Below are 13,724 nucleotides of genomic sequence, written 5' to 3'. Positions count from 1 at the left end.
GCCAAGTCTGTATATTATATATATGCACACACATGCCTTACCTTGTGTACATGATTTGATATTAAGAAATAAAAGAAAATATTTGGTATTTATTTGACTACTGTGAAAATCTTATTCCAAATCCATCGTGAATGCCCCTCATACCTCAAAGTTAATCCTTCTTATCGAAATCTTTATGTTGTTGCTTGTAAGCAGTCCACGTGCAGTTTCACTTTGTTTGCTTGTACTCCAAAATGGCGGATCGCAAATGTAGTTACGTCCCACTCACACCCTCTATTGAAGAGGGAGTTATCAAACGTTATTGAAACAACTCCTTTGTTATTTAGATACAAGTTGTTTGTTATTGGGATTCTCACACACCTGCCCAGCGAGGATCAGGATGTTGCTAGCTTTTTAGAAGCGGGGGTTCAAATTCTAAACTGACTTTGGAGGTTGCGGCCACACAACAGGTTGAGGCTGTCCTATTGCTGACAAGATAGCCCAAATAACCACGTAGCAGACGATGCGCAGAGCATAATGTGTAAGTCGTGCTCACATAATTCACCGGTAATCGGATGTATTTTCTTTTTTGTCATTTCCAAAGTTCCTAAGTATTGTTTTATCCTTTCACAACTCACGAAGATTTTTCTGAAAATTGATAGAGAAAAAGGGGAATTTGAACGAACAGGGAAGTAAGCTACACATATGTCCTTAAAGAGCTGCATGTGGCTCTGGAGTCGCAGGAAGCTGACCCATTCCTAATTTTCATCAATTGTCTCTCTAACTGGAAAATCCCCTATCTCTTTGCTGATTACTCCAACCTCTGCAATGACATCACTTATCCTTCAGACAGGCTGCGGCCTCTTCCCTCTCTTCAGACCTTGACAAAATCACAAACTGGTCAAACACCGGGAATATGTCTTAACCCTGAGAAATCCCACACACACTACACTCTCTTTCTCTCTATCCGAAAGGACTGTAACACAAACCCTCCCATCTACTTTCTCAACAACCCTCCCAAAAAAGTTCAGTCAATCAAACTTGTGGGTCTCCTCTCAGCCATGATCTTTCTTGGTCAAACTATATTTCAAAGTTGGCCTCCGGAGCTGGTCAACGACTCGGCATCCTCCGTCGTGCAATGTCCTTCATTGGCACACCTGAGCTTCCATCTATGTACAAGGCTTTCATCTGCAGCTTGATGGAGTACTGCTCTCACCTCTGGGCTGGTGCCCCTGCCTCACACCTTATTCAGTCACACCGTGTAAACCAAATATTTCAAGATCATTGGATTCTCTCATGATGAAGCCGAGTTGATGGCCATATCACTTCACCATCGCCGATGGGTCAATGGTCTCTGTCTTCTTCTGCCTCCTTTCTGGTCTTGACCCTCTGCCCTCTCCGTGCTTTTAGAGGCCCTGTATAGAGAGAGTTACGACAACCCGGAATTAGAAGCCATTTTGTTTCCATTGTTTGCACCACGCACTAGTGCACTGCCCGCTCGTGTGTATACATTGTGCGTAACCTAGTACAAAATTTGAGTGCCTACATTGTGTAATTTGTGATTTGCACCGTGCCCCTCGCTTTTGATACGATTTTCTCTTAGTCCAAGATAAGAATCGGATTTTGCTTATTGCAATAATCTTTGTTCAGAAATGTAGTTTTATGTGGGGAGGAGAGGAAGGAGAGGGGGGAAAGGAATAAAAGGGAAAGAGGGGACAGGAAGTGCCTATAATTTTCTGGACGACCTTGCTCTCTTGCGTCTTACTTTCTTGACTGGCATGCATGCACACAAAGCCGACAATGTGAACATTTTCAAATCTCTGTTAAAGACTCATTGATTTGAAAATGCCTACATCTGATTACATCTTAGGTTTTCTTCTTGTATAATTTGTATTTGTATATTCATCCCGTTGGCTTTCTTCTCTTTTCTAAGCGTTTCGAGGCTCCTGCAATTTACGCTATATAAATTACTGTTATTATAACAAGATTGCCTTAAAATCATCTTGACAAATGACAGAAATGTTGATTTTAAATATGAAAATTAAAAAGTAATTTAACTTTTCATGTCGGCGCACCGGGAGAAATACATATGCACAATTAAATTGTAATTATAGAAAAGGCCCAGAAATTGTAATCCAGACTTGCAATGGAAGAGTATGCACGTAAAACATACCTGTTTTTCATAGCAATGTACAATTAGTTGTATGGTGTACATCTAAACTATTCCAAATTACATACATGTACATAATAATAATAACAATAATAACAGTATTTATATAGCGCCTTAGCATGAAATGAACAAAGCGCTTCACAACATATCTTGAAGACTACAACTTACATTACACAATCTTAGAGAATACGACTTAAAGCTACTTTTCAAAAAATACAATTAAGTTACTTTGGAAATAAATGTGTTTTGAGTTTTGATTTGAAAGTTTTTATGTTGTGTGAGGTCCGAATAGTTATAGGTAGTTTGTTCCAGAGGGCAGGTACTGAGTTGCAAAAGGCTTTGTCCCCGTATGGCATATGAGTTCTATTACAGACAAGGAGAGTCTTATCAGCGTGTGATCTTAAGTATTTGGCGTCATTAGAATGTGTGAGTATTAAAGACAATACTCACATTATTAAGTACTAGGGCATGCCCGTACTATATATAAGCTAGGACGTGCCCGTACGTGGGTGCCCGTTCCTTGCCAAAAAAAAAAAAAAAAAAAAATTTGTGTAGGGGTGTGTGTGTGTAAACATCCTAGGGCGTGCCCGTACGTGGGTGCAAAAAAACATGCGTGCAAACAACAACAACAAAAAAAAACTTTGAAACCACGTGGCAGTAACGACCACAGAACCCCCCCCCCCCCCCCTCTATTTACATGAATGGTTTGGTCCATTCGCAACGACCACAGAACCCCCCCCTCTATTTACATGCAATGGTTTGGTCCAAAGCGAACGGCTTGCGGTGTTTGGTAAAGAAATCGCCATAGCTATAGCTCGGTAACTACTTGTCCGATTAATTTAAAACCTTGAAAAGGCACATCCTCGGGTCCCCAGCAATATACCTGGCAAGTTTAAAGTATATCGGACCGGTAGTTGTCGAGAAACAGCGGTCACAGACATACAAACATACAAACATACAAACAAACATACACACAGAGATTAGTGGAATTATAGATAGATTATTAAAGACAACAAACAAAGCCAAACAATAAAATAGAGCGTTCCTCGTATGTATTCAATGCAAGGCCAGAAACACGCGAAGATCGGACAGGAAACAACATGGCGTCCACAGACCACGTGACCAATTTTTTTCGGACACTTCATGTTGCAACTCTCTCTATACAGGGACTCTACGTGCTTTGTCCTCTCCCTCCCCCCCCCACCCCCCACCCACCCTATCCCCCAGGTATCTACAGGATGCACTTGGTCCACCAGCAACACAGTTCCCAGTGAACGAAACTGACAAAATCCAGAACCACTGCTCACCTCCACTCATTTGTTCCTCTTTTTCCCCACCTGTGGAACCAAGTTCCACATACTCTTCAATCTCATTCTTCCCTCCAAGTCTTCAAGACAGCTGTTCATCACCATCTCAAATCATCCCCCATCCAAAACCATGATCTTTTCTTCACCCGTTAAACCACCCCCACCCCCACCCCTTCCAAAAGGTTGCTACTGTATCCATCTTTGTCCACCCCTTGCATTCTTCCCTACTCCTCATCGTTACCTGCATCCCTTGTTTGTCCGTCTCCATCTATTTTCTCCCTCTCCTGCTGTTGACTTTCCCCTTTCTCCTGCTGTTCATTTTTGTCATGTTGTGTCCTCATCCATTCTGTGTTCCAGCTTCTCCACGAGCCTTGACTATGTATATAAATATTTTTTACAAATGTACTATTTTACCCCGCCCACATTTATGGGTCTCCTCTCATTTATGTACACATTTATGTACACTAAAATATAAGACACATCGCTTTGCTGACGGGAATATGAATCTTTGTGTAATTGCAAAAAAAAAAAAAAAAAAATTGGTTAATGGGGCAAAATAAAGTTAGGCGGTGTATAGATACCGACCTAGCTTTACACTCGGAGATTTTGCAAGTAATAATTTCTCACCCTCCTCTTCTCCTTTCTATTGATCAAACTTCCCGGGATGCATATTAGGCAGGAAATAAATTCTGAGGTCTCCTCGTCTCTGCCCTTGCACAAATGCTAAAAAGGGGCTTTCCGTTCGTCGGTATGGCTGTGATGGCTAATATATGGAGCAAGAACAAAGAAGGACTTCCTGGGAGGTCCTGCTCCCCCGTGCAGGGATGCCCAACGTCGCAAGTTGGCGTTTGGAATTTTGACACGTGTGCCCATGTAGCCATTAAAAAACATATATAACATTTTTTACATCACAAACCTGCCCGGGAGTTCCCTGAATCCACTGTAGTTGGATTTATTAAAATACGTCAATCCGTTTTCAAGTTATAACACGACAAACAGACAGATGGACACGGCTCCTTTTTTACACACTTTTATTTAACTTCATCTGAACTTTGTTTGTTAGTCCCGTTTCAAATCTTTGAGCCATTCGTTTTCTAGGTTCCATACGTCATAGAGAGCTGTAATTTGGCCCACGGTCCTCTTTTCTGGTACATTTTCATCTATCAAAATGTAAATAATTTTTTTTTTTTAATAAATAGGTTTAAAACTTTTTTTTAAAGAAAAGTGTTTCGCCCTAAACACGTGTTTTTTCGTTTACTTGTATAATATAGATTTACCTCTGCCAACGAAGGCGGATGGTGGTTTTGTTTTCACTCCTGTCTATTCAATTCTCATCATATGTCTGTCTGTCTCGTTTGTTGTGACGAAAATTGAAAATTACGTAAATACAAAACGTAAACTGTTCAGCTTGGTGGACGTATGCTCTCTACCGAGTGCCGTTCTAGTTTGTTATGTGGTTCGGCAGGCGTTTGTGGCTTGTTTCGAGCAAACCCTGTTTTTGTTTCAATTTTGTCTCGGTTTGGTGATTTTGGGCCTGGATTGATTGAACTATAATGACACCCAGAGTGACAAATCCTCATTCTCATAATGCACTCGTTGCCAGTGTTACCTCAATTACTATAGGAGCCAGCCTGTTGGACACAGCTACAGTAACTCCCTGGGAATGGTAACCATCAGAGTGACCACACCTGTAGTACTTGTAGTTGTAGCCACACACTGTAATCTCATCACTATCCAGTTTCCGAACCTCAAAGTGCTGCAATACTGATGTTCAGATGACTGCAGATGTCTTAGACCTCTTAGACTTAGAGTGAGGACATTCCAGGCACCCACCAGAAGGGTTCTGACTAGAAAAACCGTTTCAGGTTAACCTGAGGAGACAGCCACACCTCAGCACCACCCTTACACACCCCACCACATCCCGACCGAGCAGGGTTGCCCTGTGGTTTTCCCACCCTTCATCATCAAAGAAAGGTGGTCCCGAAGGCTTTTTCCCAGTTCCGTCATCTTGTAAGCTACACAGAAGGTACTCCCACGGAGCAGATTTTTCTTTGTTTTATTTGTGTGTTTTGTGTATGTTGCGGGAGTGAATGAAGTGTTTTACGGTGGCTGGAGTGCAATTCCTGCCAACAACCTCCTATGAATGGCTAACCCAATTGCAGAGGACAGCCGCGGACATAGTTGGGCACTAGATATATGGATTTCCGTTGGCTCACGACCCCTTTGACGGGTTTTGTTTTTAATCCTGCTGGGTGTCCATATCCATACACCCTCCGCACCAGGAAACCTGGTGTGGGAGATGGTTTAGTTGCCGACAACTCAACCATGAAACAGGTTCTTTCTTACAGGTTTACATGGCACCTGAAGAAAGCCATTGATCTGATATGGCCTGACCTGACAATAACAGGTTTTGGCGTGTAATATCCACCCATATTCACACTTTACAGTTGAAAATGATGAATGTTGTTGTTTTTCATAAATATTTGTCGAATCTCAGCGCTTAGGAAGTTGTAGTGAAGAATTCGTTTGCATGTATTACATATGGACAGATGTAGCAAAGTGGAAAATCACTGAAATAGAAAAAAAGAGCAGATTATTTGGGTTCTTGGTCATAAATACATGTACTATTGTACATGTATGAAATGTAGTTGTGCAACATTGACGTAATGGGCTTACTTGGTGATTTTTTATGTCTGGAGAAAAAAAAGGGCACCAGAACAATGGATCTGGAGAAAAAAAAGGGCACCAGAACAATGGATCTGGAGAAGAAAAAGGGCACCAGAACAACGGATCTGGAGAAGAAAAAGGGCACCAGAACAATGGATCTGGAGAAGAAAAAGGGCACCAGAACAACGGATCTGGGGAAGAAAAAGGGCACCAGAACAATGGATCTGGAGAAGAAAAAGGGCACCAGAACAATGGATCTGGAGAAGAAAAAGGGCACCAGAAAAACGGATCTGGAGAAGAAAAATGGCACCAGAACAACGGATCTGGAGAAGAAAAAGGGCACCAGAACAACGGTTCTGGAGAAGAAAAAGGGCACCAGAACAATGGATCTGGAGAAGAAAAAGGGCACCAGAAAAACGGATCTGGAGAAGAAAAATGGCACCAGAACAACGGATCTGGAGAAGAAAAAGGGCACCAGAACAACGGTTCTGGAGAAGAAAAAGGGCACCAGAACAACGGATCTGGAGAAGAAAAAGGGCAACAGAAAAACGGATCTGGAGAAGAAAAAGGGCACCAGAACAACGGATCTGGAGAAGAAAAAGGGCACCAGAACAACGGATCTGGAGAAGAAAAAGGGCACCAGAACAACGGATCTGGAGAAGAAAAAGGGCACCAGAACAACGGATCTGGAGAAGAAAAAGGGCACCAGAACAACGGATCTGGAGAAGAAAAAGGGCACCAGAACAACGGATCTGGAGAAGAAAAAGGGCACCAGAACAACGGATCTGGAGAAGAAAAAGGGCACCAGAACAACGGATGATTCCAAGGAACGATCAGCACATGTTTTTATTTCCACTCTGCCGCATTACAGTGAACCCCATACAGTACAGACCATGCCATCTCCCGATTATCTGGTACATTACACATGAGGACATCAGCATCCGGACTTCTGTTCCACATGACATGTGCGTCATACGTCATGGTACTCGCTGAAAATGGCCGTATTTAATCTTTTCAATCCAAGATGTTTAATAATTGCAATTTTTTCTTGTTATGCTGACCGTCGTGGGTTAGTAATTGTTTATTTATTATTGTGACCTCATGGGTAAATCATAAAATTTGGGCCAAACGCTCATGCGCAGTCTAAGCTCTCTGGCAAGATTGCGCCACTGCGCAGGAGCTGGCAATTTCAGAGGCTATAGAAGAGGAATAGGGAAGATATAAATTGAGGTGCTTGATAATAAGCAAAGCCATAAATACATGTGCACGTGAAAAATGCAAAAAAGTGCAGCATTTATGTGATGGATTTACGTCACGGCCCTCTGTTTCACGCGATGTGTGTACCATACTTTACGATACTCGATCAGCTCAAGGAAAGTGGCCGTATTTAAATTTTTACATCAATTTGATTTATATATGAAAGTTTTTATTATGATGTTGACCTTCTTTGGGTGAAAATAATTTTGCACAGCAAATTTGGGGTGAATGCGCATGCGCAGTTCCAGGCTCTATCCTTGTTAATCATTTTAATATTATAGATTGGTAGCTTTTCATTAGCCTGTACAGTACAGGGTGTTCATGAAGTCCTTGTGCAATTTCAAACTTTAATTAATTTGGATGGTCACATGATAGATGATATAAGCAAACAGTAAATGCCACATGGAAGCACAATTCACAAGGTTTTGTTGATATCGTGTGATGCTTGTGGTTAAATTCACAATTTGCTTGATGTTCTTGATGAGTTGAAATTTTCTGATGATGCAGCATTCCACGTCAGTGGCAAAGTCAACCACCACAATCTCCTCATTTGGGGGACAGTTTGGGTATATAAAAGACACTAACCAAAAACTCACAAAAAATGCACTCTCCGGGAGTCACGCATCATTGGTCCTTCATTTTTTGAAAAAGTAAAAGTCACTGATGAACATTATACCTTGCATTGTTGCAGAATTTCGCCATCCCTGAACTACGACAATTAAATCTTTCAGATAGCACATTCTTCGAGCAAGATGCTGCTTCAAATGTGCGACATTCCTCTAGTGACGTCTTTCCAGACCAGTGGAACCAAGAATGTGGACAAAATTGTACACTTGGCCACATCGTTCACCTGACCTGTCGGTCCCAATTGGATACATTTTATCGGACAATCTTAAAACTGTTGTTTACTCATCAAAAGCTATTATTTGGGTGAACGAAGGGTGAGAAACACAAATGCAATTCAAGAAATCACTCGGCAGAAACTAGAGAACGTTTTTGGATTGAACGATATATTATGAAAGATTGCAGTTATGTTGAAGCAGAGAAATTTGAAGTATATTGTGAAACTGTATTTAATTTGAACTGTATGAACTATAGAGATCATCCTCATCATCTGTATGGAAGGATAGGTTAATTGTGTCCTGTATATATTTCTGATCTGCACAAATATCTTACCCCATACATAGGGTGTAGTGAATACAGGCAGTAGGGAGGGTGTAGTGAATACAGGCAGTAGGGAGGGTGTAGTGAATACAGGCAGTGGGGAGGGTGTAGTGAATACAGGCAGTGGGGATGGTGTAGTGAATGCAGGCAGTGGGGAGGGTGTAGTGAATACAGGCAGTAGGGAGGGTGTAGTGAATACAGGCAGTAGGGAGGGTGTAGTGAATACAGGCAGTGGGGAGGGTGTAGTGAATACAGGCAGTGGGGATGGTGTAGTGAATGCAGGCAGTGGGGAGGGTGTAGTGAATACAGGCAGTAGGGAGGGTGTAGTGAATACAGGCAGTAGGGAGGGTGTAGTGAATACAGGCAGTAGGGAGGGTGTAGTGAATACAGGCAGTAGGGAGGGTGTAGTGAATACAGGCAGTAGGGAGGGTGTAGTGAATACAGGCAGTGGGGATGGTGTAGTGAATGCAGGCAATGGGGAGGGTGTAGTGAATACAGGCAGTGGGGATGGTGTAGTGAATGCAGGCAGTGGGGAGGGTGTAGTGAATACAGGCAGTGGGGATGGTGTAGTGAATACAGGCAGTGGGGAGGGTGTAGTGAATACAGGCAGTGGGGAGGGTGTAGTGAATGCAGGCAGTGGGGAGGGTGTAGTGAATACAGGCAGTGGGGAGGGTGTAGTGAATACAGGCAGTAGGGAGGGTGTAGTGAATACAGGCAGTGGGGATGGTGTAGTGAATACAGGCAGTGGGGATGGTGTAGTGAATACAGGCAGCAGGGAGGGTGTAGTGAATACAGGCAGTGGGGAGGGTGTAGTGAATACAGGCAGTGGGGAGGGTGTAGTGAATACAGGCAGTGGGGATGGTGTAGTGAATGCAGGCAGTGGGGAGGGTGTAGTGAATACAGGCAGTGGGAAGGGTGTAGTGAATACAGGCAGTGGGGATGGTGTAGTGAATGCAGGCAGTGGGGAGGGTGTAGTGAATACAGGCAGTAGGGAGGGTGTAGTGAATACAGGCAGTAGGGAGGGTGTAGTGAATACAGGCAGTAGGGAGGGTGTAGTGAATACAGGCAGTAGGGAGGGTGTAGTGAATACAGGCAGTAGGGAGGGTGTAGTGAATACAGGCAGTGGGGATGGTGTAGTGAATGCAGGCAATGGGGAGGGTGTAGTGAATACAGGCAGTGGGGATGGTGTAGTGAATGCAGGCAGTGGGGAGGGTGTAGTGAATACAGGCAGTGGGGATGGTGTAGTGAATACAGGCAGTGGGGAGGGTGTAGTGAATACAGGCAGTGGGGAGGGTGTAGTGAATGCAGGCAGTGGGGAGGGTGTAGTGAATACAGGCAGTGGGGAGGGTGTAGTGAATACAGGCAGTAGGGAGGGTGTAGTGAATACAGGCAGTGGGGATGGTGTAGTGAATACAGGCAGTGGGGATGGTGTAGTGAATACAGGCAGCAGGGAGGGTGTAGTGAATACAGGCAGTGGGGAGGGTGTAGTGAATACAGGCAGTGGGGAGGGTGTAGTGAATACAGGCAGTGGGGATGGTGTAGTGAATGCAGGCAGTGGGGAGGGTGTAGTGAATACAGGCAGTGGGGAGGGTGTAGTGAATACAGGCAGTGGGGATGGTGTAGTGAATGCAGGCAGTGGGGAGGGTGTAGTGAATACAGGCAGTAGGGAGGGTGTAGTGAATACAGGCAGTAGGGAGGGTGTAGTGAATACAGGCAGTAGGGAGGGTGTAGTGAATACAGGCAGTGGGGAGGGTGTAGTGAATACAGGCAGTGGGGAGGGTGTAGTGAATACAGGCAGTGGGGATGGTGTAGTGAATGCACGCAATGGGGAGGGTGTAGTGAATACAGGCAGTGGGGATGGTGTAGTGAATGCAGGCAGTGGGGAGGGTGTAGTGAATACAGGCAGTGGGGATGGTGTAGTGAATACAGGCAGTGGGGAGGGTGTAGTGAATACAGGCAGTGGGGAGGGTGTAGTGAATGCAGGCAGTGGGGAGGGTGTAGTGAATACAGGCAGTGGGGAGGGTGTAGTGAATACAGGCAGTAGGGAGGGTGTAGTGAATACAGGCAGTGGGGATGGTGTAGTGAATACAGGCAGTGGGGATGGTGTAGTGAATACAGGCAGCAGGGAGGGTGTAGTGAATACAGGCAGTGGGGAGGGTGTAGTGAATACAGGCAGTGGGGAGGGTGTAGTGAATACAGGCAGTGGGGATGGTGTAGTGAATGCAGGCAGTGGGGAGGGTGTAGTGAATACAGGCAGTGGGGAGGGTGTAGTGAATACAGGCAGTGGGGATGGTGTAGTGAATGCAGGCAGTGGGGAGGGTGTAGTGAATACAGGCAGTGGGGATGGTGTAGTGAATACAGGCAGTGGGGAGGGTGTAGTGAATGCAGGCAGTGGGGACGGTGTAGTGAATGCAGGCAGTGGGGAGGGTGTAGTGAATACAGGCAGTGGGGATGGTGTAGTGAATACAGGCAGTGGGGAGGGTGTAGTGAATACACGCAGTGGGGATGGTGTAGTGAATACAGGCAGTGGGGAGGGTGTAGTGAATGCAGGCAGTGGGGAGGGTGTAGTGAATGCAGGCAGTGGGGAGGGTGTAGTGAATGCAGGCAGTGGGGAGAGTGCAGTGAATGCAGGCAGTGGGGAGGGTATAGTAAGTGCAGGCAGTGGGGAGGGTGTAGTGAATGCAGGCAGTGGGGAGGGTGTAGTGAATGCAGGCAGTGGGGAGGGTGTAGTGAATGCAGGCAGTGGGGAGGGTGTAGTGAATGCAGGCAGTGGGGAGGGTGTAGTGAATGCAGGCAATGGGGAGGGTGTAGTGAATGCAGGCAGTGGGGAGGGTGTAGTGAATGCAGGCAGTGGGGAGGGTGTAGTGAATGCAGGCAGTGGGGAGGGTGTAGTGAATGCAGGCAGTGGGGAGGGTGTAGTGAATGCAGGCAGTGGGGAGGGTGTAGTGAATGCAGGCAATGGGGAGGGTGTAGTGAATGCAGGCAGTGGGGAGGGTGTAGTGAATGCAGGCAGTGGGGAGGGTGTAGTGAATGCAGGCAGTGGGGAGGGTGCAGTGAATGCAGACAGTGGGGAGGGTGTAGTGAATGCAGGCAGTGGGGAGGGTGTAGTGAATGCAGGCAGTGGGGAGGGTGTAGTGAATGCAGGCAGTGGGGAGGGTGTAGTGAATGCAGGCAATGGGGAGGGTGTAGTGAATGCAGGCAGTGGGGAGGGTGTAGTGAATGCAGCCAGTGGGGAGGGTGTAGTGAATGCAGGCAGTGGGGAGGGTGTAGTGAATGCAGGCAGTGGGGAGGGTGTAGTGAATGCAGGCAGTCGGGAGGGTGTAGTGAATGCAGGCAGTGGGGAGGGTGTAGTGAATGCAGGCAGTTGGGAGGGTGTAGTGAATGCAGGCAGTGGGGAGGGTGTAGTGAATGCAGGCAGTGGGGAGGGTGTAGTGAATGCAGGCAGTGGGGAGGGTGTAGTGAATGCAGGCAGTGGGGAGGGTGTAGTGAATGCAGGCAGTGGGGAGGGTGTAGTGAATGCAGGCAGTGGGGAGGGTGTAGTGAATGCAGGCAGTGGGGAGGGTGCAGTGAATGCAGGCAGTGGGAAGGGTGTAGTGAATGCAGGCAGTGGGGAGGGTGTAGTGAATGCAGGCAGTGGGGAGGGTGTAGTAAGTGCAGGCAGTGGGGAGGGTGCAGTGAATGCAGGCAGTGGGGAGGGTGCAGTGAATGCAAGCAGTGGGGAGGGTGTATTAAGTGCAGGCAGTGGAGAGGGTGTAGTGAATGCAGGCAGTCGAGAGGGTGCCGTGAATGCAAGCCTTGGGGAGGGTGTAGTAAGTGCAGGCAGTGGAGAGGGTGCAGTGAATGCAGGCAGTCGAGAGGGTGCCGTGAATGCAAGCCTTGGGGAGGGTGTAGTAAGTGCAGGCAGTTGAGAGGGTGTAGTGAATGCAGGCAGTCGAGAGGGTGCCGTGAATGCAAGCCTTGGGGAGGGTGTAGTAAGTGCAGGCAGTGGAGAGGGTGCAGTGAATGCAGGCAGTGGGGAGGGTGTAGTCAGTGCAGGCAGTGGGGAGGGTGTAGTGAATGCAGGCAGTTGAGAGGGTGTAGTGAATGCAGGCAGTCGAGAGGGTGTAGTGAATGCAGGCAGTGGGGAGGGTGTAGTGAATGCAGGCAGTGGAGAGGGTGTAGTGAGTGCAGGCAGTGGAGAGGGTGTAGTGAGTGCAGGCAGTGGAGAGGGTGTAGTGAGTGCAGGCAGTGGAGAGGGTGTAGTGAGTGCAGGCAGGGTAGAGGGTGTAGTGAGTACAGGCAGTAGGGAGGGTGTAGTGAGTGCAGGCAGTGGAGAGGGTGTAGTGAATGCAGGCAGTGGAGATGGGTGCAGTGAATTCAGGCAGTGGAGAAGGTGTAGTGAATGCAGGCAGTGGAGAGGGTGCAGTGAATTCAGGTAGTGGAGAGGGTGTAGTGAATGCAGGCAGTGGAGAGGGTGTCGTGAATGCAGGCAGTGGAGAGGTGTCGTGAGTGCAGGCAGTGAAGAGGGTGTAGTGAATGCAGGCAGTGAAGAGGGTGTAGTCTGGAGTGAATGCAGGCAGTGGAGATGGTGCAGTGAATTCAGGCAGTGGAGATGGTGCAGTGGAGAGGGTGTAGTGAATGCAGGCAGTGAAGAGGGTGTATTGAATGCAGGCAGTGAAGAGGATGTAGTCTGTAGTGAATGCAGGCAGTGGAGACGGTGTAGTGAATGCAGGCAGTGAAGAGGGTGTAGTGAATGCGGGCAGTGAAGAGGGTGTAGTCTGTAGTGAATGCAGGCAGTGGAGAGGGTGTAGTGAATGCAGGCAGTGGAGAGGTTGTAGTGAGTGCAGGCAGTGGAGAGGGTGTAGTGAATGCAGGCCGTTGAGAGGGTGTAGTGAATGCAGGCAGTGGAGAGGGTGGAGTGAATGCAGGCAGTGGAGAGGGTGTAGAGAATGCAGGCAGTGGAGAGGGTGTGGTGAATGCAGGCAGTGGAGAGGGTGTAGTGAATGCAGGCAGTGGAGAGGGTGTAGTTAACGCAGGCAGTGGAGAGGGTGTAGTGAATGCAGGCAGTGGAGAGGGTGTAGTTAATGCAGGCAGTGGAGAGGTTGTAGTTAGTGCAGGCAGTGGAGAGGGTGTAGTGAGTGCAGGCAGTGGAGATGGTGTAGTGAGTGCAGGCAGTGGAGAGGGTGTCGTGAATGCAGGCA

This window comes from Myxine glutinosa, chromosome 1, assembly GCF_964187855.1.
Source record: "Myxine glutinosa chromosome 1, kmMyxGlut1.1, whole genome shotgun sequence".
Classification (NCBI taxonomy): domain Eukaryota; kingdom Metazoa; phylum Chordata; class Myxini; order Myxiniformes; family Myxinidae; genus Myxine; species Myxine glutinosa.
The sequence above is the reverse complement of the archived record's forward strand: the minus strand, read 5'-3'. Positions refer to the sequence as shown.